The 25,770-nt window shown below is 39.6% G+C and overlaps 1 protein-coding gene and 1 pseudogene across 3 annotated transcripts in view; one reads left to right on the top strand and one right to left on the bottom strand.

The window, feature by feature from the left end:
* Positions 1–25,770, bottom strand: part of chrm2a (cholinergic receptor, muscarinic 2a) — a 90,914-nt gene that overhangs the window by 14,400 nt on the left and 50,744 nt on the right. The gene's annotated exons all lie outside the window — the stretch shown is intronic.
* Positions 894–1,884, top strand: LOC146555562 (general transcription factor II-I repeat domain-containing protein 2-like; annotated as a pseudogene).

The following is a 25,770-nucleotide window of genomic DNA, read 5'->3' on the forward strand; positions in this document are numbered from 1 at the left end:
GACTTTCTGTGGACGTCACACTGCTGCTAGACCAGGCATGGGCAAACTACGGCCCGGGGGCCACATGCGGCCCGTTAAACGTTTTGATCCGGCCCGCCAAACTTGAAAAAAATGTAATAAATTAACCTTGTTAATGTTTTATTTCCCCTGCAATTCTGATGTTTCCTCACTAGATGGCGCACTTTAGATATATTGCCTTTTTTGAGGTGAAGCGTAGGCCTATTACTCCACGTTTGCACTTTACCCTGTGACCCACCGCCCCTCTATGAAGATGAGCGGACCCAAGAAAATGAAAGTGGACAGAGAATGTCGAGTGTTCAAAAAGGAGTGGACAGCTAAATATTTTTTCACTGAATATCGATCATCTGCTGTTTGCTTGATATGCCAAGAAACTGTGGCGGTTTTTAAAGAGTATAATATTAGCCGTCACTTTGCCACAAAGCACGCTAATTATGCTAGCAAGCTCTCAACAAAAGAACGGGAAGCTGCTGCTGAGAAGTTGGCAGCTAATTTGAAGGCTCAGCAAAGTTTTTTTCACCGTCAAACTGCCATTCAAGAGTCAAGTACCAAGGCCAGTTTTATGCTTTCATTCAAAATAGCAAAGGCCAGCAAACCACTGTCAGAGGGCGAGTTTTTAAAAGAATGTATGGTAGAGACAGCAGGTATTTTGTGCCCGGAGACCAAAGACAAATTTGAGAAAATCAGTTTATCACGGTGGACAGTGACTTGCCAAACTAATAGATGAAGATATCACCAGCATATTAAACAAAAAGTCATTCACTTTTTATTCTTTAGCACTGGATGAAAGCAACGATGTCAAAGACACTACTCAGCTCCTTATTTTTATCCGAGGAATCAACGAAACCTTTGAAATAACGGAGGAGTTTTTGACAATGGAGTCTCTGAAAGGACAAACACGGGGAGAGGACTTGTTTGAACGGGTGTCTGCAGCCATCGAAAATATGAAGCTTCCCTGGAGTAAGCTTGTTAACGTCACCACAGATGGATCTCCGAATTTAACGGGAAAAAACGTTGGCCTGCTGAGGAGAATCCAGAATAAAGTCAAAGATGAAAACCCTGACCAGGATGTCATTTTCCTCCACTGCATCCTCCACCAGGAATCTCTATGTAAATCGGTGTTACAGCTGAATCATGTTGTGAATCCTGTGGTGAAACTTGTCAACTTCATACGCGCAGGGGGACTTCAGCACCGTCAGTTCATTGCATTCCTGGAGGAAACTGATGCGGATCACCAGGACCTGCTTTATCACTCCCGTGTCCGCTGGTTGAGTTTGGGCAAAGTGTTTCAACGAATGTGGGAGCTCAAAGAGGAGATTGGCGTGGTTTTTGGAGCGGCAGGGGAAGACTGAGGAATTTCCTGAGCTGAGCAACAAGAGCTGGATGTGTGACTTTGCGTTTGCTACGGACGTATTTTCACACTTGAATGAGCTCAACGTGAAACTGCAGGGGAAGGAGCAGTTTGTGCATGACATGCACACAAACGTGAAAGCCTTCAAATCCAAGCTGGCTTTATTCTCCAGGCAGATTTTGAACAAGTCATTCACTCATTTTCCTACACTAGCCACGCTGAAAGAGGCCGGAGCAAAAGTAAAGAAATACAGTGAGTCACTGGATGCACTGCACGGAGAATTCTGCCGTCGGTTTTTGGATTTCGATAAAATTGACAAGTCACTGGCCTTTCCTCTGTTACAAGACCCCGAAACAGCTACAGAGGAGCTTCAGCTCGAACTCATCGACCCTGCCTTAAAAGAGAAGTTCAGCTCTCTGAAACTAAATGACTTCTATGCTTCACTCAATGATGCCGCGTTTCCAAATCTAAGGCGAAAAGCGCAGATGATGTTGGCTTTACATTCAGCGTCATGAACATCAACAAAGCCAGCCACAGATCCAAGTTAACAGACCTACACCTCAGATCCATCCTGAGAATCGCCACAACAAAACTAACTCCAGACTTTGATGCGCTGGCTAAAAAAGGAGACCAACAGCACTGCTCCCATTAAAATGTGTCTCTCCGTGATACGCACGTTGTTAAAATGAACAGTGAGCGCAGATCAAATATAACGCTTCACAGACTGACTTGCTGCAACTGTTTTGTTCTTGCACTGGTCGTTGTTGACTTTTGGCACCGGGTAAACAAATTGAATAAAAGGAACAGGACAAGTACATCTGCATCTCCTACCGTTTTTGGGGGAAAAAAAAAAAAAAGAGTCAGGAGGAGAGTGATGTGATATCCTGAAGGATAACAGAACTTTCAGTGCTTTAAAATAAAATGTTCATTTATTTGATTTTCAGTCTTTAAAGACTCATTTCGAAGTCAGAGATTTTATTGTAATGCTTTTCTTCATTTTCATTGGAAATTAAAGCACATGTTTTCTCCATATCTCAAGATGTGTATTTTTCCCCCAATGAGGTGATGTTTTCAAAGCATGCCATCTATCTGCTCCGGTTCCGGCCCCTTTGTCAAATGTTAGAACTCAATGTGGCCCACGAATCAAAAAGTTTGCCCACCCCTGTGCTAGACACTTCCTGTGTGACTGAGGCTTCAACTTGGTGCTTATTTTTATATGGTCCCATTTGGCAGACATGCAAGCTGTACTCAGCTGTATAAAATTTAAATGATAGAGTTGTGCAGTGCATTAAGACCAAAACGTAACTTGAATAAGGCATTTAGAATAGAATAGAATAGAATAGAATAGAATAGCCTTTATTGTCATTGTACAGAGTACAACGAAATTGGAGTGCCACTCCCTTGGTGCAAGTTTCAATAATAAATATAAATGTAAAATATAAAAAGTAAAAAAAAAACAATCGTAAGTACTCAAACAATAGTATGTACAATATATACAGGATAGCAGCATTAATATAATGACAGTATGAATATAATGACAGTATGAATAGCAGCATAATATAATGACAGTGACGGTATGGAATAGGTTCAATTGTTTTTGTGCTTATTTACTACGGTGATAGCTCTGGGAAAGAAGCTATCCCAGATTGCATTTTCAGCTATGTAAACCTGGCCAGTTACTGTAATATGTTGTAAATGTCAGATTCTTGTTTTTTTTTTGTGTAAAGATAGTGTTTACATCTATCAATTACAATCGCAAAAAGCATCAATGAGATCCAGAACTCACCCCCTGCGGTGACAATAGCACATGCACTAAGTCCTGTGTTATAGAGGACTTATGTAAGTGTCTTATGATTACCTCAATACTTGACTGGTACCTCCCATCTTGGGCAGCTCTGACGAACTCTACACTAATGATATTGTTTTCAGAGCATGTGATATGTGAAAATGCATTAGGGTATTTCCCAGTTTCCCTATTCTGGATAAGGTTAATCTCTACAATAAAAGATAAAAGGGGGGATCTTAGAATCCCTCGCCATCTTGATCTTCACAACAGATCATAAGATCCTATTGAAGCTAAACATCACAACTTCCAGGGTCATAGCAGCATGTAGCCTCTTTAACGTGATAAGATTATGATTCACTAATGGGAGTATTAAATCTTTACAAAAAAATGGTAGTGGCTTCTTATTAAAAGTTAGACAATAGCATTCTGCATGAGAGGATGTAATTACTGGGACAACCTCTCTTTTGCAGGTGTGACACAGCCTCTCAAACCCAGACCTCTCTAGCAGTGCTTGTGTTAAGTGGACACGAAGCAGGTGGAAAAACAAGCTGTAATAATCTGCAAACAGTCAACTACTCACAAATTCCCCGTGGAACCTGTAGGTGGCCATGTGTCACTGTGCACAAAGTGCTGGGAACGAGTTCAGAATGTACACAGGAGAATTTACTTGTCTTTCAATGCACATATTAGGAGAGCAAGAATACAGACATTGGTCACACTCCTCCCTGTCTTCTGTTTTACGGTCGTCCAAGTTTAAATCAAGTGGCTGCAGCACTCCTGTTTGATGTGTCCTGATGAATTGTCCCGAGGCTTGACAGCGAAAGGCTCACAATTATTTTACTGTGACCTTTTGATGTGCACTTCATATAAATTATGTTCATACTGATTCAGTGCAAATTATCTTCAGCACTGCGGGAATGTCATTTTAAGGTGTCCTTTATTCTGCTACCCCGCCCCCCCTGCCTCTTCGGTGAATGCTCAAGAGATCTGTCCATAGATATTCCAGCTACTTTGCTATAGCAGCCTCGACGCCATCTGTGAAAAATGACGTTTGACCTCTGCTGTTGTGTTCGGAATTAACCTGACGCGTTAAAGCCAAAATAAGAAAATCAACACATTTTGAAGCATGTTTTAGGCTTCTCCTGCGTGTATATTAAACCAGCCTCGAAGAACCAAGTGAACTTATTTTGAACAAATACAGGTCAATGGAAAGAGCTTTTACAGTTCTCGCTGCACATGACAGTTTCAAAGCCGTCCTGTCTGGTAAATATCACAAGCCTTCTGGGATTCAAAAACACTGGAGCTCAGCCAGTAATGAACGAACAATGTCCTCAAGCAAGCTAGGAAAGTAAGGGGGACGAGTCAATTTTCCTCCTGTCATACAAAAGAAACCCTGCAACAGCTACGACTTGATAAACACCGTCACGCTACCTACTCAAACGCTCGCTATCTTGCCTCTCGCTTCACATTAAACATTTTATTTCATACAAATAATTCACCCTCGACTGAAAAACCCCGCACCATGTATACTCTGCTGATTTGGTTTTAATTAGCAGATTTCCATATTTCTAATCATAATTGCTTCTCAAGAGTAGAGCTGTGAGCTTCTACCCCACCTAGTACAATTTCATTAGTCGGATTCTCAGTGGGGAATTTTAGGGACTTATTTTAGTGTAAGTAACATCAGATGTGTTTCCAATGTCAGCGCAAATATCCTCTCTTATCCCCACCTAAAAATACCATCATCATTATCTTTCCTAAAAAATCCAGGGCAGGCAGAAAAACAAAAAACAACAACAACAACAAAAAAAAAAAAAAACGGGGCTTGTAAGACATTACCTCTTTTGCTTTTTCCTTTTGGAAATTGTCCCAGGTGTTAGCTAATACATGACAAACATTTTTTTACCCGGCACCAAGGACATTTGCAGCAGCTCTCAAACAAGCTATAATCAACAGACAAACATATTAACCAACATCTGGCAGGCGAGCCATTTCTCTGGTGAGATGCTTCACAACACTGGCAGCCCACAACAGCCTGCGTGTTTGTGTGAGGCTAAAGCCATGGAAGTAATAATGCAATAATGTAAAGAATAATGTACAATGATCACAATAGACATTATTCTTTCCACACTGTGCATGCAGAAATCCTTTGAATTTGAAAAAGTGTATTGAGCTGTATGCTTCTCCCATACAGAATATGCCCACTTTTCATTATCTAATCTGTGCCTCATGTGGGAAAAAATAGCACATCAATGAATGTTCTTGCACAATACACGCACATTCCTTTTACCACGGCTCCTCTCATGCAGACCTGCTGCAGCTGAAGCTATGACTCAGATTCAGATGTGATCCTAAGGAAAAGGCCACTGCTAAGCTTTGCTTAGGTAGGAGCACTGTCATGTATTTTATATGTGGCAATGCTGTTTCTTTTCTCATTGTCGCTATTAGCCAAGAACATCTTCAGAGTTTGGTTTTCCCCATAAGGATGACAGAAGCAACATAGAAAAGCCTGTTTCCATTCTTAGATCGCCTCTGGGACCCCCCAACCCCCGTCACTGATTCTTCATAGAATGCATGATAATGAACCAACCTGCTACTGTCTCCTGGTAATTTCTGGCTCATTACCGAGTTCACATAGAGCACGGACATGGATGCAATAATCATCTCACGCAGGTGAAGCACCGGGCCTTCTTTTCACAGGCATTGTTCAATTAAATCCTGCTCATGGGTGCCAGCATTGAAAAAGCAAATAGTGCCACATTTCCTATTATTGTAATTTTAAGGGTAGGTGTTGCAGACATAATTCAATTTTTATCTACTGAAGAGCTTGAGCTTGCACGACTATGAAGAATAAAAATAAAATATAAGACAGTGTCTGCTGTAAACAAATGGAAAGGTCACCTCCTATTAACTTGCTGCAATGTTGCCTCTGAATAATGAGACCGCGTTACGCAACTAAGCTCTCAGACTTTGTATGGTGAGTACTTCTGATTGTTCCATGGGGGTCAGCGTAGACTGACTTTAGACCTGACATTTTAATTTAGGCCAATGAGCAATTATAGCTAACTCTTTGACTGAAGTAAGCTGAGCTGGAAGAACAGGAACCTGTTAATGTCAGTTTCCAAGTATCACTCTCAAAAGGTTTGACCGTTTCTCAAAGGGTGTCAAGCACATAAGGTTTTATTGAGCTACTGAGAACAAATTCAAGAGAAGCTGTGTGATATTAAATAGACTCAGGCTGTAGTATTAGAGAAGATGATTTTACAGTTTTTCCCTGTTAAATAGAAAACGTTAACGTGCCTGAGTCAGAAAAATGAAGCCACTGAAGAAGCGAATCAGCATTCAGCATTGTGCAGCCACCATAGTTGGTTGGCTGCACAAAAAACTCTGAACGGGTTGCAGTCCTATGGAGGTGTGTGATCCTATGGCAAAACAGCTCTCTGACTTTACCTCTGTAAACACTTTGCTGCTAGGTTTGTGGGCTCAGTCAGTCATTTAAGTTCATGATGAATAAAAAAAATAAGCCTTTTTTGTAAATTTTGATCATACTGTGTTTCAAAATGGAGAATTATCTCTGGTATGAAAACACACACTTGTTGTCTAACAATTTATGATTGACAAGTGTGTGTAATGAACATACAGTTTAACAAGTCACTCTGATCCTCACTGTCATATCTGTTTTTCTTTTTCTGCAGCCGACACTGCGAGGCTTCAAATTAGGACTTCAGAAAACAATGGATGATGTCATGATAACTACTGTTCTTAAAATGTTTTTAGACCAGAAAACACAAAAACTTAAAATTCTGTCAAAATAAATTGGACTTCTCTGAGAAGTTAAACATCAATCAAGTATAACAGTCATTCATTTTAATTTGTCATCTTAATCAACCAATAATAATGTGTTTTTTTAAATTTTTTTCAGCTTTTTTGTAAAACACTAAATTAGAAAATTCATGAATAACAACAGTAATTATGTTTTCGCCTTGGAAATATCATTTCAATTAAAGAGCTTGTGCATACTCCTTGTGCACACCGTTACAGAAACCAAAAGAAGAACAGAAAAACAAGAAGCAGTCAGAGACGGCAAACCCAGCAAGGCAGCTCACTCTCTGGGCACTATTGTATGTTTAGGGGAATGGTGCTGTATTTTTTATATTTTGTTATTTGCCCTTTTGAAACCCATTTTAATATACTTAATATACGCACATCAGTAAAAAAAATCACATAGTAAAAAAATATGCTTATTCAGGAAACTTGTACATGTATTGAAATTGTTATGTATTTAAACATTTATAATCTCTTACTATATTGCACATGTGCCATAATAAAATAATAGGAGGTTAAAGGTAAAAGTTGATGTGATATTTTAAATCCTTTCACCGATATGTTGACAATACACGGTACACAATGTTCCCACTAAGCTGCGCGCGTGCGCAATTGCACACTGCTGGCAGGTCTCTGTGCACAGAAAATCTGCGTTGCGCACAGAAAAAACAATCGAACCTGAATTGAAATGAAAATGAAAACTTTAACGATTCTGTTTTGCAGTGTTAGTCAGTGAGTGACTGGCTGCTCCTGTATGGGATTAGAACGATGCCACCTTATCCCATAGTCCAGCCAATAATGCGATTCACATTCGTATATACGCAGCTATGACAGCATCCAGCTAGCAAAGCCACGTTAATGGCAACATGTACAACCATTGGAGATGTGAGCAGGACAGACGGAACAATTAACCGAAAAAGTGTGAACTTTATACCAGTTTTTAAATTGTGTTGATAGGCCACGTAAAACCAGAGTTGTGATAAAAATATATGCAATGTTTGGTTTTCTTCCTGAATACTATTGTTGTTTATATTTACTGTGGGAAGAAACGGTAAAAACTGCGTTTTATAAGGAAAACTCGAAAGCACTCTCTGTGAGGAAACACAAAACAAAAAAAACCCCACCCTTTCCTATTGGTGGAAAAATGTACCATGTCGACCAATCAAAAAATGATATGGTAACATGGCATTTAGTTGTTTAGGAAGGGGGAAGTTTTAGGAGTGACGGCGGTGTTTTGAGATGTGAGAGATTTGCCACGTTTAGCGCAAATCTTGTGTAGTTAATGTGTAGTGTAGTCAATAGTTTTGTTGTGTGTGTCAGAACAATGAGACTGCTGAATGTTACAGCAGTGATACATCTCCTGTTGTCAGGCCTGTCAGGCTGTTGTTCTCCTTCATCTCATAGTCGACAGAAATCATTTTTTGGAGTGGCACAAATAATTTGTGTGGCATCAAATTTGACCTAGAACAGCTGATTGTTCTGTAAATAGTTTGAAATGTTTGTTTAAAAAAAACGCCTTGGCTGCATTTTTAGGTAAACAGCTGCAAAAAACTTTGTTGTTTGCATAACTCAGTTACTTTTTTGAAGAAGTAACTATATAATTAATTGCCCAGCATTGGTCATTATATACTGTATTTTGCAGAGTTACAGGACTCTCTCCCAGACCACAGACTCAGACTCATGATACAAGTCAGAGCTTTATATAAAAAAAGAAAAAAAAAGTAAGTTGTGTTTTCAAAATTGGAGTTCTAGTTATTTTTACTTCTAATAGTGTTAACATACTACACAGGTCACGAACATTTTTTTTTTAAATTTTCACTGTAAGTGGGCTAAAGCAGTTAATTAAAAGTAGTCTAACATAAACGTAAATGCTGTAATTTGATTATTTTAATAAACCGTGTAACTTGGATGGATTCAATGCCGGCGTGACCACAGTGCACACGTCTAATGTTGCTCACAGTGGTCCAAGGGATCGCTCAGGGAGTTTGTGTGTTCGCTCAGACACATGAAAAATTAGAGGGAACATTGACGGTACACGTGTACAACGTGTTGTCGATTTTCAACCAATAAATCATTAAGTTGACCTTGAAAACCATGGTGGATGTAAGCCAGGTTTTAATAAATTGCTAATAGTACCAGAATTCATTCAAAGCTTTTGAAGATATCGTGTTTAAAAACCAAATGCAACACACCCATGCATAAATGCATGCATGCACACAAACGCTCAGAAAACCATAACCTCCTCAGTGGCTGTAGTGATTGTTTCATTTAACGCAGCTGGGGCATAAACCTTAGAGTAGGTGCAATCTAGTAAATGCGTTAAGCACTGTACAAAATATATTACACATCCATTTAAAGCCAGTATATGCAAAATGTATTTATGATTTGTATGTCTGTTCAAATTACACCGATGCAGCAATCCGTTACTTTCACTCCACTGGTCTCAGTTTTTACAGGTCAGATGCTCATGGACAAGAGTATCTGCCATATATTTCTGTAACTGTATTTGTGAGTGTGTAAGTTTAATGCTTTTTGTCTTTGAAGTGAACACATAGGTGTTAATTTAGTCTTTGTGTGACCACCTTTACCTACACTCAGAGCATTCAGTCTTGGAATTGACTTAGTCATGGCTAAATAGCTACACACACACACACACACACACACAGACACACACACACAGACACACACTGAGTGTTCTCAGTCCTCTTTATTTATTTATTTTTTTCTATCAAGGAGTGAATGAGGACCGCTGCCATTTCTCTGAGCATGATGGTGCTCTTTTGCTCACACTCTGAATCAGCATGCCTGTTTAAGCACTCTTAATCGCTCTGCCAGCATCACTCTCACCCTGCTACTGTCCTGTCCTCATTCCCCTGTATGTGTCCTGCCTGTGATGTATCACACTGGCACCATCCCTCGATAGAAAGCTGTGGTGCTCATTAAGATAAAGAAAGATAGCAAAAATGGAAAAAAGGCGGGGAAGGCGAAGGGAACGAGATAAAGCTTGTGCCTGTTGGATTTGTTCCACTTCATTGTTTCTGTATTATGCTTCCCATCCCCCTACTCTCTCTTTCTCCTGTTATTCAGAGTTTAATGATACAACACAGAGTTATGCTGCCCTTGTATAGGTTGTTCTATTTACAGTACCTGTTATGTTTTTTTTGCCCTAAGCCAGAAGATGATTTACACTACAGCACTGTGAAGCTTTAATGGGAGTAAAGTACTGTTATACTTTAATCTATTTTTTAAAATGCTGCACCCAAATGAAAACTCAAGAGACTACAACAAACTGTTTCAGTGGAGTGTTATGGGACTTGTGGTCCAAAAACTACTGATGTATGAAGGCTCTCTGTGATTGTTCACTTGCAGAAAGATCTGTCTCGCTCTTGTAAAGAAGCAGCTTCGGCTATGTCAGATAAGACAGGAACGCAATATGCCAGAGCCAGTCACAAGTGGCCATCAGCATCTTGGCAGTAATCTGTGCTCTGAAGCCTCTTGGTGTCGCTGAAAATAAAGCTGACAGACGCTAATCCAAGGAAGTCAACCTTGATCTGAATAACAGATGCGTCATGACCAAAACTCAAAGTGTTCAAACCTGACGGGCTGTCAAACCATGTTGTTACAGGCAGACGATTTTGACAGAATCCACTTATGTGACCCTCTCGATTAGATTACCACGTCACTCCTTCTAATATAACTGCTGATCAAAAGAGATTAGTAGTGGAGTAAAGCGATACCTAAAAGCATTTTTTCATCTTTTTTTCTTTCCTTCTTTCTTTTTTTTTTTTTTTTTTACATTTTACCTCAATGACCTCTCCAAAGTGGATCTGAAATGTTTTGGATATTATGAATAAAATTTCTGCTATTGCATAAAAGCATCCAGCCTTTATCTTCACTATATTTCACAGCTGTCAACTATTATAAAAGTCAGTTAAATACTTTTGCTTCACTATTGATTCCCTTCCAACATTTCTCATTTCCAACTGGTCTCATATTGACATTTGTTTGGGAAACCCCCTTCTTGTTATGCTGTTTTAAAGCGTGCCCCTTTATTGTCTGGTGTGCGGAGTAAAGCTCCAGAATACTTTTGTCTCTTGTCTCAAAGCATCAGTTTCAGATGTTAGGCGATTTCTACTGAAATTTCTGCACAATATGAAATTATACTTCAGGGTGTGCTTTGCACTGCAGCAGCTGTACAAGTCCTGACAAAAGGAAGCTGGAACTTGGAAGTGAGAGTGGCTTGTTTACTTACATTGCCTTGCAATGCTCGGAATAGGAATTCCTAGTAGCTGCATAGTGAAATAATCTTTATGGAGTATCAAAAGAAAAATAAATATCAGAGTTTAATGTTCTGAAAAGAAGGCATCACAGGGAGAGCTGCTGGCATGCTGTCAGAGGCATTTAGATTTTGCAAAGAGGGAATGCATGAAGGATTCTGAAAGACAAGATGCTCCTGAGTTACATTTGATTTATTTCAGGCATCTGTCTTTCAAGTAGGTCTTGGCACTGGATTGAACCAACTGACAAGCGATGCTCTCAATATTTCAAAAGAAATAACATAAATTGCCAAACTGTGTAATACTCAAAGAACATGTCACATCTAATACCGCAATGGCCTAAAAATAATGGACAAAACACAAGATGCACACCCAAACAATACCACTGTTGTGAAAACACTGTGTAAAAGAGAAAAAAGTAAAGAAAGCAAGAATCAGCCATGTACTTAGTCCTCCTTAGTCTGTCCTCCCCTTGCTTTTAGTATATCATTCCCTTCTGCTCTGATTGACAGTTTTATATTTTGGAGAAAGCACGCTACTGGACTTTTGTGCTTAAAAAACCCCACTCTCTCCACCATTTAAATGTGATTAATTGGCGTTTCAGATTTGCTGTAGCAACAACAGCGCACCTAACCCAACATTTCATCAAAACACTGTGCCTCAAGCCAATCAGATTCTTTCAACTAAGCAGTCATTAGCAGATCTGACACCAAGGATGGCTAATTTGTTGACATTAGTATGTTAAATATCATGCAGTGTCTTAACCCTGAATCATAATTTGATTTTATTAAGAAAAATACTCTGAACTGCAAAAAAGTAAATATTTTTCAAGGTAAAAATATTTTATTAATGGATTAACATTAATAATGTCATGTGTACTGATATCTGTGCTTTCAACATGTCCAGATCATGAATCACTTTACTCAATCTAATTTACACAAATTAGTGACTCGGTGGTCTGAGCACACATCATTTAGCTTCTGTGGGCAACTGTTTTTTCAGGGTTTGAGTTGTTTTGGAGATATCATTTGTTCCAGACATTTAATTGCTTTTGTTATTCTACTGTTGTTATTCTACTGTTGCTTTGAGTGCTCGACTCCTGTTTTGTTTCCATTATATAATCCTGAGCATTTATTTATGGTGTTTAGAGTCCCAGTTACTGTTTCATGCTCATGGAGGTTTGGATACTTGCTCGAGGCCTTTATTATTTTATAGTGAGACTGACCCTTTGTAAAATGAAGTCTTTGGTTCCTGTGTTTACTGCATTCGAGTGAGAGGTCTTAGTTTTTGGTTCATGTATATTCTTCTTATTATTAGCAGTAGCCGTAGTGATAGTAGTTGTAGTGCCAGTAGTAGTCTTCCCCTTGTTCCCGTTTATGCCTCCCTCTGTGTTCCTGTTTTCATTCCTTCATTTCCTGTTTGACTGTTAGTTTCTGTTGTATCTACTTCTAATTTTACTTCCTGCCTTTTCCCTCCTTTGTGATTGCCTTCTCCTCCCTGATTATCTTCACCTGTGGTAATTTTAATACTCTGCCCTCACCTTTGTCCTGTTCCCCTAATTAGTGCTTTGTATATAAATAGTCTCGTCTTCCACTCTGTCTTTGTCACAGTGTCTGGTAAGTGTGTGGATCCCCCTGAGCTCTTTTGTTGTGTGTCTGGTTTGAACTCAGAATCAGCCTTAATAAACGGCTCCCAATCCCATTAATCAGTCTGCATGCTATGTCTGCATTTGAGTCTTTTTAATCTTAAGTTAGGTCAACACAAGATGTTAGTCAGGGTGGCCAAGTGGTCTAAGGAGCTGTGTGCAGGTTGCAGTCTGCCCTGGAGGCATGGATTCAAATTCCTCTTTGACAAAAATGTTTTACATAATTTTGTTGTACATGTACAATGACAAAGGGTTATTCTACTCTTTTATCTGACAACAATGAGTTTCTGGGCTTGGTGAATGATCCTGTAGTTATTATTTACAAATTTCATTAGTCAACAGAACTTGTTGCTTGTGTCGCAATAAAACAAGAGGAGATTACCAATGTTCTGGATCTGAACTTCCATTTAACATAAATACTCATCAAATGTGTTTTTGCAGAGGATTTCTCTTTAAACAAAACACTGTGTAAAAAATGAAGTTCACATCAAGCCAGGATGAGCTGATCCTGATGTTTCTAAACAAAGAAAGGAAGAGGAGGACGTTCTCACGAGAAAGCAGCAGCAGCAGGGAGAATTCTGTGGTTTGATCCAGCGGCATCACGACCACTTTCATACATATTTCAGGATGTCAGTGGGGCAGTTTGAGCTCAGTTGGCAGAGTTGGGACCACATCTAAGTAAGCAGGGAAATAAGTTCAGAGAGCCAGTTGACATGAAGTTGCATCTAGCTGTGTGTCTGAGGAAAATAGTATTATTTTACTATTTGTATATTCAGTACTGGTGCACGTTTTGAGCTACGAGCGCACTTGTTGGAAAATGCACTGGTCTGATTGGTCAAACCTTTTTATTTGGATCCAAAAATTTACCTGGTTGGTGTGGGCTTTCAGAGGGGGGCAACAAAGAGGAGGTGAGGAAGATCCAGGTGTTACTAAAGGACAAGATCAGAGAGGCTAAGGACAATTACAGGAGGAAGCTGGAGTGGAAACTCCAGCAGAACAGCATGAGAGAGGTGTGGAGGGGCATGAAGACCATCACTGGATTCAGGCCAACCAACAGCAGGGGAGCTGAGGGAGGTGAGAATAGAGCCGACGAGTTGAATCTGTTTTTCAATAGATTCGACACCACAGTGTCTGCTCCCACCCCCACAACCTCACCTGCAGTCAGCCTGGAATCCAGAACCACACCACTGTGCCAGCCTCTCTCTTCACATGTTGCCTCCTGTGAGATTCCTGACACCCCTCCCCCACCCATCACCTTCACTCAATACCAGGTTGAGATGCAAATGAGGAGACTTCACTCAGGCAAGTCTGCTGGACCAGACGGAGTGAGTCCCCTTGTCCTCAAGACCTGTGCCCCCCAGCTGTGTGGAGTCTTTCATAAACTGTTTATGCTGAGTCTGAGTCTGCAGAGGGTCCCGGTGATGTGGAAGACATCATGCCTCGTCCCTGTACCAAAGACGCCTCGTCCCAGTGGCCCCCAGGATTACAGGCCCGTGGCACTGACCTCCCACATCATGAAGACCCTGGAAAGGCTCATCCTGGACCAGCTGCGACCCATAGTAAGACCACACCTGGATCCCCTTCAGTTCGCTTATCAGCCTCGTCTCGGAACTGAGGACGCCATCATCTACCTGCTCAATCGTGTCTACACCCATCTGGACCAGCCGGCGAGCACTGTGAGGGTCATGTTTTTTGACTTTTCCAGTGCTTTCAACACCATCAGGCCGACCCTCCTGGGTGATAAGTTAGCAGCGATGCAGGTGGATGCTTCTCTGGTGTCCTGGATTGTTGATTACCTGACAGGAAGACCACAATATGTACGTCTCCCACAGTGTGTGTCTGACAAGGTGATCAGCAACACAGGGGCACCACAGGGGACTGTCCTCTCCCCCTTCCTCTTCACCCTCTACACCACAGACTTCAGCCACTGCACAGAGACCTGCCATCTTCAGAAGTTTTCTGATGACTCTGCGGTGGTTGGATGCATCAGCAGGGATGATGAGACAGAGTACTGGGCTGTGGTCGACTCCTTTGTCACGTGGTGTGAGCAGAATCATCTGCAGCTCAACGTGGCAAAGACCAAGGAACTGATCGTGGACTTCAGGAAGACCAGGAAACACTTGACCCCTGTTTCAATTCAGGGGGTCAGTGTTGACATTGTGGAGGACTATAAATACCTTGGAGTACACATTGACAACAAACTGGACTGGGCTAAAAACACCACAGCACTTTACAGGAAGGGCCAGAGTCGTCTCTATTTTTTGAGGCGACTGAGGTCCTTCAACATCTGCCAGAAAATGCTGAGGATTTTCTATGAGTCTGTTGTGGCCAGTGCGATCCTCTATGCTGTTGCATGCTGGGGGAGCAGGCTGAGGGTCGCAGATGCCAACAGACTTAATAAACTGATCCGTAAGGCCAGCAATGTTGTGGGGATGGAGCTGGACTCCCTCAAGGTGGTGTCGGAGAGGCGGATGCTGTCCAAGATAAAGACAATGTTGGATAACACCTCCCACCCACTCCATGACATGTTGGTCAGTCACAGGAGCACGTTCAGTGAGAGACTGAGATTACCGAAAAGCACCACTGAACGACACAGGAAATCATTCCTGCCTGTGGCCATCTCCCTGTACAACGCATCCACTTAACACACTGTTTGCTGCTACAGCTACACATGTTTCTTTTCCAACTATTTATTTATGAGTGACTTATGTATGTATGTATGTATGTATGTATGTATGTATGTATGTATATATATGTATATATTGTACTATTCTTAGTTAGTGTATTGTCTGTCTTGTCTTAATGTTGGTTTAAAATGGAGCACTGTAACAAAAAATAATTTCCCCCAGGGATCAATAAAGTATTCTGATTCTGATTCTGATTCTGAACGGCTGCATGGAAAAATGGGTTAGTCTAAAAAATATTTTGAATGCACAAAATATTCAGACAGATTGAATGCATCTGGTGTGTAAAGGCTTCAAGGCTTTGTTTAAATCCCATATTTAATATTTGCTCTCAAACCCTAAAATGCAGGTGAGAGGCTAAAAATACAACTGCTGGGAATTTCAGTTTAAATCGTCTCAAAGCAGCGCATTTTCATGGAATCTCTTATTTACAGCATGTTTTCGGTGTGATATCGATTCTATGGTAGAGGAATGCGTTATATGTGCAGCCGTACCTTACCAACATCACTAAAGCGCAAACTGTGTCACATTGTCATGGGAATACCGATATATTAATTTGGTGATTTAAGGAAAAATAAACTAAAATACTTGAATCTAATCTGCTGCTGAGTCTCTTTCACACTGCTGGTTATCGCAGCTAAAAGGACACAATGCACACACCAATAATACCTGCTCAATCAAATTCATTTTGCATCGATATGCTGAAAAACGAAAGCGATCCCCACACGTTCTTTATTAGACTGTAGGACAGTAACATTACATGTTTAAATGTATCCAGTTTAAAGTTTGAGAGCTCTAATGTGCAGCCATAACCTTAGAAATAAGCAGCAGCAGTGAGCGCACACTCAGTGATAAAAGAATTAACTGGAATTAAAATGTTTATTTTACTACTCAGGCACTTAATGACTTGCTGCAGCACGCTCCTCTTCTCCTTTTTACATTTGCATCTTACTGTTGCATTTTTATGTTCACTAAAGAATTTTAATCAGCATTTGACAAAGTCTGTGGAGTAGCTGGCACTCACAGGGAGCATTTTCTGTCGAAGAAGAGGCATATGACCCACAAAATGCTCCTTTTAGATTGGTTAGATGTTGCCAGCAACATCCTATCCATGGAAATGCACACTGAAGGTTAACGTAGTGAGTTGATAACCAGCTTCTTATGACCATTTATCCTGATGGTCAGTGTAAGTGAAACCAGATAACAGAAAGATACCCGAGATATGGTGAACTGCTGCTGAATAGAACAGAACCCACCATATAAAAATTTAAAGCTATAATGAATTCAAAGGATGAAGATATTAGGACGTTTCTGGGCATCATCTTGATTTGTAAATTGTGGACAGCCCACTATAGTTTGACACTAGCTTTTACATCTAAGAGTTTGTACTAGTTAAGCACAATTTATACCTCATTTCAAGCAAATTGACATTACATTAGACATGTGCCCATTAATAACCCTTAACACAACTGTAAAACATGCTTTTAACATAAAATCTAACAATTTACATGTGTTTAGGAAGACACGTTCCTATAAAATGATTGTGTAAACAGATTTTTGTCCCCATAACATTTGTAATACCTGAATTACAAGCGCACATACACACATACACCCCAAGTGGTGTGCCCACAGTCACCCAAAGAGGCCAAGATAATGTGTCACTGAGTATTTCAGTGCCTTTCAGCCCTCACTGATTAATTTTGTGGCAGTTCTGCTCCAAACAAGATTATAGAACATTACTAGACATAATACACAAACTGTTAATACATACAACCAAACTTTTAGCAAAATGTAGCAGTACCGAGAATCATTTCATTGGTATGCAGAAGTTCTATGCACTCAACAAGAGCTATTAGAGCCACAGTCAGTCTGCAGCTTTTCAATTTAAGTTAGCAAAGACCGGCTGTTAACCCACTTTAACACTTGTGTTGATCAACTTATTGACTTAGCACCTCATTTTTTTTACGGACTGTCAAACTTGAACACAGTGTTTAGACATTATTCAGTCCATAGCTAAAATGACATCATCTACAGTGGAGAAACATACCGAGATAAAAGCTAAATGGTCTCTAAAAACAGTCCATTTAGACCCTGGGCCAGATTTAGCATTACTGCTCTGTTTACTTTACTTGGCACTCAGTTTGGACCATTGCTCTTATAGCAACACATTAAAAACCAGCAGACATTCTTCACTTACTTTTTTTTCACTCAAACTAAGAAATTTAGGGAATCACAGCCAAACAAATTAGTAATTAATACTAAATGCTTTTGTTTGGTAATATCAGTAAAGGTATGGTACATCTGCTCCACTGTGAAGAAGATACAATATACACTGAATTAATCTTGATGCTTCAAAAAGTCATACATACACACATAACTGGTATATTTTAAGTTTTACACACTGATAACTAAACCACAAGACCAAGGACAATGCTTTTCAGTGGCTCTTTGTTTGTATTGTTTTGTTCTCTCAGTGTAATTTCCCTTATCTTAATTGGAAATGAGCAAGTTAATGAAGCTAGAGAGGATATATTAGAGGGGATTATTTGCCAACAACCAGGGAAATAAACATTGCTGTAATCAGCCAACAGGTAACAAGATGAGCTATACCTATGCAAAATCGATCATCGGTGCTTGCCTTACAATACATACAGATTGGTTTTTAACTCTATCGGGACAAACTCTGTCATATAAAAACAGGAAACATTAAGAGAGAGCTATGCAAGCAACACAGTTGATCTTCACAGACCGCAAAACCTCAGATCCAAAGAATTAGCACAATTTTTGCTGTAAAAAAATTAATTAATTGATGACCACATTGCTACTCTCTGTTATGGACCCCCCACTTTCTTTTTTTCATGCAGAGTTTCTACCTGTAAGTTTGTTGGCAGGGACAACAAGAAAGCTAATGAGGGTACATATGTTAAGACCGTCACACAGCGCTGACATAAGCATCGTTTAACCATTCTGTGTACACCCCTCCAGATGCTGGTTCATGTTGTCATTTGCGTTGCAGCCACCACTGACCTTACTTTCTTCTTACCCCTCATGTTTATCATTGTTGTCTTCATTTTTGCAATTAAACTTATGATTAGCATCCTAACAGCTAGAAACACCTGTTGTCAGTCCCATACAATGCACTCTTGAGATCCCTTCCCAGGCACCGCCTCCCCCATTCATAAATTGCATCAGATGACCTTTATAGGTCACATGATAGGGCGACCTATAAAGGTGAGACAAAGCCTCGCAGTGGGTTTATCCAAAACTCTAGGCGGTAATTACCCACGCCTTTTTTCACAACTTGGCTCATGTAATGACCCACATGAGTAATAGTGGGTTACCTCCTACAAGAAAAGCTCCAGTAGGTTTTAAATGCCTGGGAGTCTCCACCTTTTGGTTTAGAAATAGAAAAGTCTCATGGATGAGCAATGAAACGCCTGCAAATAACTTGAAATAAGGCGACTGGGCTTCTTTAAGCTCTTGAGACTGGCATGATCTGGATGGCCGAGAACCTTCACAGACGTTTGTTTAGCATCCTCATCTAATCTGTCTTGTCTTTTTTCTATTCTGGCCATGAATTAGCTTGTCATATCCTGCAAGACGAATGTGGCTCCAAAATGTTGGACTTATCTTGCAAAGTCAAATCAAGTGAAAAGTCAAAATATTAAGATGACTGTCTCACAATGTGCACAAGGAGGAACTGCAGGTGTGCACTGTAGCCCATGATTTAGTAAGTATTATTAAGTGTACAATCTACATGCACCAGACATCATGTCTCAACAAGGCTTATTAGATCCATGTCACAATTGAGCTTGTGCTCAATTTCACAGTGCGTAGGTGCCTTTGGTTTAATGAACTTCAAAAGTCCTACTGACATGTAGCACTGTAAAGCTACCACAGAGCAACAGTAATTATAGGAGACTACACACATAGTGATTTAGTCTGAAAACATTAGGCTGGAAACAACTGACAAAGTGCGTTTCTGTAGCTTCCTGTGCAGACTGTGAGGCCTGCTGCAAACTGTTTATATTGACTGTAGCTTTTTGTCTTCCTCCCCCTGCTGCTGCCGCCTGCTCTTACCCACTTTCTATGCAAGACACAGCTCATCCTAAGCTACCCTAATCATTATTGTATATGAAGCATTTAACTAGACACTGACCACACGCAGAGACACTAAATGAGATTTTATAATGGATGAACAAGGACATTCAGCTCATCCATGCCACTCACTAATCACGGTCACTGCATACACTGCTTTATCTTTTAATCCTGATTAAATTGATGTCAAATTATCAGAGGGCCTTATAGATATTGTGAAATACATATGATATATTTTTTTGGCCTTTTTGTAGCCACAATGGAAAACATCATTAAATATAAGGCATTGGGCTGAAAGGACGTTTGGTGGATATTTGATATAAGATACAGAAACGTCTGCATTAATAATAAATGCTAAAGTGTTTTTGTTCTAAGTGATTCTTTTTACAAATGGGATACAGCTTTTCCGATTCCCAGTCTAATGGTTTAAATCTGTCCTCAAATATCCAAAGGGGCCCTTTTCAAACTTCTGACAGAGACTGAGCTCAGCTTCTGAGTGTTAGAGTGCCTACGCAAGTGTGACAGTGACAATGATAAATTCTGATTAATTCCAGCGAGTTCATCCCACATTTCTGCTCAAATTTTGTCATGCTCTGTAATTTGCAGGGAAGAGACTCATTTTGATCCCCTTTGTTGTAATTTGATTCAGATGACTACCAGTTACATAAAAAAGGATAATTGACCAGAGTGAAAGGGCAAGAATATCCTTGTCGTTGGAGAAAAGATTCAAATCTGCCTCAGCTGTGTTCTTTCTTTGCTGCAATCATGGCATCAGCCAGACTGAAAAGGTGAGAGCAGAGCAGAAGGAGCAGAAGGAAAAAAAAAAAGGTCCATTATGAAAAGGAACATGTGCGGTTTTCTACATAACCATAACTGAGAGGAATCCTTTTTCCTGCACTTGTTTACATTAGTGAGCCATTTCCTCCTTGATGAGCAAAATAAATACACATGCATCTCCCGTTTTAGTGGAACTCGTTCTTTTAAACCAGGGGTAGGCAACCTTTTTGATGACGAGTGCCATCTAAAATTTCCTCAGAAGTCAATGTGCCATATAATTGCATTAGTAATAAATTTAATAACGCTCTATATTAACAGTTGCTGTACTGAGCGGAGAGAGCTCCTGAAGCATTTGAAGTGTCGGAATATGGGGATTTCAACATCACCTGAAAAAACTGACAGCTAGCAACGTCCCTCTCACCAGTAGTGATTTTTAGCCAATTACAAGTTGTATCTGGTAGTTGGGGTTGTTAGCTAAGATACCATCATTAAGAAGCGGTACAACTAATGTGTCTATGCAAGCTAATTTGGGATGTGCACCCTCTCAGATTAATTCACTGCGTGTCGTGTCCGGGGCTGGACTGGGACAAATCTAGGTCCACAATTTGTATGTCCAACTGGATGATCCAACCTGGACATAGATATGAAGTTCAACAGTTGAACTTTGGAATGGGTAATTTTGATGGACGTCACGTGGTCGTCCATAACAGGTGCAGGCAATTCCCATGATTAATGAATGTGTCAGGGGCTGGGTCTGTGACCCAGCGCTTTCAATTGATTTTGATCTCTTTTGTTATATTTTGAAGATAATGTGGAGTTTTGGATTATTATTAATTGGCCATGAATTTAAGTTTAGTCTGTTTCACCCAGGCCTTCTGTGCTAGTTGTTATGTATGTTGTCAAGCCTGTGTTGTCATGTCTACGTCTCTCCATGTTTCCTGTTTTATTTTGAAAGTCTTGTGTTTCTTTCTTTATTGTGTTTAGTTTCTCTTCTCCTGTGACGTCGTTATGTTCTTTTTTTGTCAGCTGTTTCCTCATGTGTTTCCACTTCCACTGATCACCTCCTGTGTGTATTTAGTCTGTGTGTTTCATTCAGACTTTGTCAGATCATCTGTGTTCTTTCCTTCTTGTCTCGTCAAGGTCCACGTATGATTCTGCCCAGGTCGTGTTCATGTTTTTGATTTTCATAGCCATTTGCACGTTCCTGGTCTGAATCATGCTCATATCTGTTTTAATAGTAATCACAGTTTAATCATAGTGTCCCCAGTTTAGGTTTAGTTTGCTCTACAAAACAACCCCTTCAATGGACCATAATTTGACATGCAAAAATGACATATGAAAGACTTCACTCTGATGTCACTTTGCTCAGTGGCAAGGATTGTGGTCCACATAGTGCATGCACTATGGATGCATGGCATTTAGTTTGGTCTATATCTTACCCTATTAGCTATCTCATCAAAGGATTTTGATGATTTTAGTAATTCCTCGCTTTCTTTGAAACCCTTTGGATAAACTGGAAATTTCTCACACACAGGTTTTCATGAAGACTGACTAGCTTTAGGCATGACCTTGCTTTTTATAACATCTTTCCTGTACACCATCTAAAAAGCTTTGGGTTCTTTTCTGGCGTATTTTTAGACTAACCTTCAGTATTTCTATAGCTATTTTCCATCTATTCAATTGAAATGTCAGCCAAAAATATTGTATCTCCTCTGCACTCATATTTTCAGTTGAAGCTCACAATGCACAAGCCCTGAGGTCTATTCCAGAAAACAGGTTGAACTCAGTTTTTAGTTCCAGGTGATGAGTTTCTTCAGTCAACTATAACTATGTTCACTGCATGGCACCATTGCAGTCAGCAAGCAGAAAAGGTCATCCTTTGTATATATACATATGTACACGTTCTCAGAAAACAGCAGTTTTTACAGTTACAAAGGCATGAAAGAGACCTACTGCTGACCTGAATTAATGCAAATCTAAAATGCTAAACATTTTAAGTAGATGGTTCATTGAGCATTCAAGCACATTTTCTTTACTGTTACAGGTGAAAAAGTAATTTTCAAAGTGAATTTGCTGGAGGGCACTGAAAATGAATTAAAACATAAATTAAGGATGCATTGATGGTGATGGGCTGAATACTGAAAAATCTGCATGTCCGTCCGTCCATCCATCCATCCATCCATCCATCCTGTTCGTCTTATCCTTATTAGGGTTGTGGGGAGGCTAGAGCCTTTCCCAGCTACCACAGAGCGAGAGGCAGGGTACGCCTCTGACAGGTAGCCAATCTGACGCAGGACGAAAAATCTGCATCTGTTATTCTTGATGTCATCTTTTTAACCAAGACACTAATGGTAGTTAACAGGTCAAATACTAATATCAAATGTCTGGGCTTCTATCAACCCTATTAGCAAAAGGGGAAAAAAGAGAAGATTGGAAGACACATAAGAAAAGGTAAAAACACTGTGGGTTCCTATGGAGATTTACTACTTGACTCTTAAAACAAAACAAATCTATTTTTACATCATAGCCCACTAACCAAAAGAGAGGCTACAAAAACTGCTCTCCCAAAAAGTGTTCCACATGTTACTCAGCTAAGCCTTGAGGCTTCTTCAGTGTGCAAAACATACCAACTCTGACCCCCACCCACCACTTCACAGCTGCAAGCACTCAGTCATGAGGTGATCCAATTTAAAGATAAAAAGCTCCAGACATCAGAAACGCACCTGATCAATCATGAGCTTATTTTTAAAAAAGATGCCCAGTATAAATCCACAAACATACATTATGTTTTTAGGCATGTTAAAGTACATTAGGTAAGGTTTGGTGATGGGTTTTTTTGTTTTTTTTTTAATGAACATACAGATTGTGAGTAATGCAACACTGCATTCACAATATTGAAACAAAATACGTATACACTTATTGGACTAATACTGTTCTGTCTGCAGTTTGGAATCCAGCACACTTAATAAAATATTTACCAGTCACTTAAACACAGCTAAAAGCTGAAGACATTTGCAAAAATTTAGAGGGACAGCTTGCTAAATTGTGCATTTATAAACCTAAAAAGGTCATTTTTTAGTGGCAGAAGCAATTTTTAGCTATGAACCACTATATATGGAAGCAATCTACAAACTCTCTGACCTTTTGATGAGTCACAAAACTTTACAGTCCATTACTTGAAGTATTGGCATAGCCCATTATCAGATCAAACTCTAAACTCAATTTCTTGATATTCTGTTTGTATATTATTAGACAGAATATGTTTAGATAAAAATAGTATCTGTTTGGTCAGCGTTTGGTTTGCTTTTTATAAGAGACAATGTAGGCCAAAAACATGACAGATACCCTCTGTAGTAGCCAGTCATTTTATATTCATGCTGTCTGTTAATTAACTCAATTGGCTATTCCGCTCATGCAGCCTAAAATTAAACTTCAAAGGAGTACTTAAGCAATATGGTATTCCACCTCCACAAAGTTATGGGACTTGTGAGCATCAGATTTAAAAATTGGTCATGACTGATGCAACGAAGCCCTAAATGGTTTTTTTAGAGCCTGTGTCGGGCTTGAAAAATGGTGTATCTTAACAGACCAATATATGGCAAAAGTGCAAAAATATTTGCAAACTGGATTGAACACTAACGACTTCTACATAATTTCTGTGTAGGTTCTCGGTCATCCAGGTAAGTCCAGTCGGCTTTTTTTCCAAGCCATGTCCTTAGATTGCCATGAAATAATGTTAATGTTGAAGGAATGGCAGACGCACTGAAACGTTTAAGAGCTAACTTCGGTCATTTGAAGCCTTAAACAGCATCCACATTGGCTATGAACGTGTTAGAGAAACAAACCAAAGTTAAACTGTAGATAGAGAGCTCCAATTATTATATACAGAAATAAAGTCAGTATCGACCTTATTTAAAAGGCAGTATTTTTGGATTTAACTACTGGCTTTTATTTATATATATATATATATATATATATATATATATGAGAGAGAGAGATATAGATATCTATCTATAATCTCCCTGTATATTTTTATATTGGCATACATGTAGGCTTGGCAACGTGATCTCTCTTTGCAAATCTGTAATTAAGCGAGTCACTATTATAGATCTGAACTTATGGATTTGAACCTCCTCCAAGCTCTGTAGGTAGCCTGTACCTAACGACAGAATGCCTGCAGATGTACGATGGTGGGTGTGTAACATTTGCAGGGAATGAGGCATGTATTTGCACACCGAAGAAAGCTTTAAGTGTAAACATTTGTGCTCCTTTAATTCCCATTTGATAGTAAAAATGTCAACAGCACCTGGAGAATAAATCGAATTCTATTTTGGGTAACAAAAGACAGCAACACATTTTCTTCTTTCACTATAAATATGTTCAGAGGTTGAAGGAGAAAAGAATGAAGATTAGGGCTGGTATTTTTAGGTACGGTTACTCTGGTCTGAAACCTGTGCTTTGCATACCTCCCTATGGTGATAGGAGTATCAAAGAAGTCATTGAATTTTGATTTGGATAATGGCGGTTTAACAGTCCTTAAAAAAGCCTCCTATGTTGTGTTTGCTTGGTTTAATGCTTTTGATTTGTTTGTTTATTCTCTCTCGTGTCTCTGTGTGATTTCCCCTGGCTCCCCTGTGGTGCGGTGCTAAATGAAGTGAGGTCTACACATACACACATGCTCTCCCAAAGTGGCACTCTTGTCTTGCAACGAGCCGTGGGGTGGTATCCATCACTGCAGGTTCCATCTCGAAGGAAGTGATTGATTTTGGTTGGCCTGGATCACATGATCAATTCAGCTTAAGGTGCATTATTTTCTCATTTGAAAGACTCTGAAGACATAATGTCTATTTTTGTTAAGCGTGAAGATGCATCAGTTTTTTTTTTTCAGCGCACAGGGATGATGTTGTAAAGGGGCATATATTACCCAAAGCTGAATCTTTTTCTGAAACATTTTATTTCAAACCTAACTAGCAAGTCAGAGCAAAACATCCAGCCTGGGAACAGATTTTCACATAAAATAATACTTTTTTGTGGCCAAATGGATAATGGATGGGAATAACTTAAGACCCGAACTCTTCCGTGGCATGCATTTTTAATTTCTCTTTGATATTTGGGCTGATTGGGACCCGATGAATGTAAAAACAAAGAATTACCAGATTTTTTTTTTTTTTTAAACTGATTTTTTTTGTTTCTAAGAAAAGTTAGAGCCACATATGAGGATATTTGTTTAAAATTGCGATAGAACAGTAGCAGTATAATGTCCTCATAAGTGGATATCAGGCCCTTGTGGAGCAAAATTAAGTATTTTG

The sequence above is a fragment of the Mchenga conophoros genome, linkage group LG17, assembly GCF_057382185.1.
Source record: "Mchenga conophoros isolate Kocher_MC1m ecotype Shallow Benthic linkage group LG17, M_conophoros_male_GT1.1, whole genome shotgun sequence".
NCBI lineage: Eukaryota > Metazoa > Chordata > Actinopteri > Cichliformes > Cichlidae > Mchenga > Mchenga conophoros.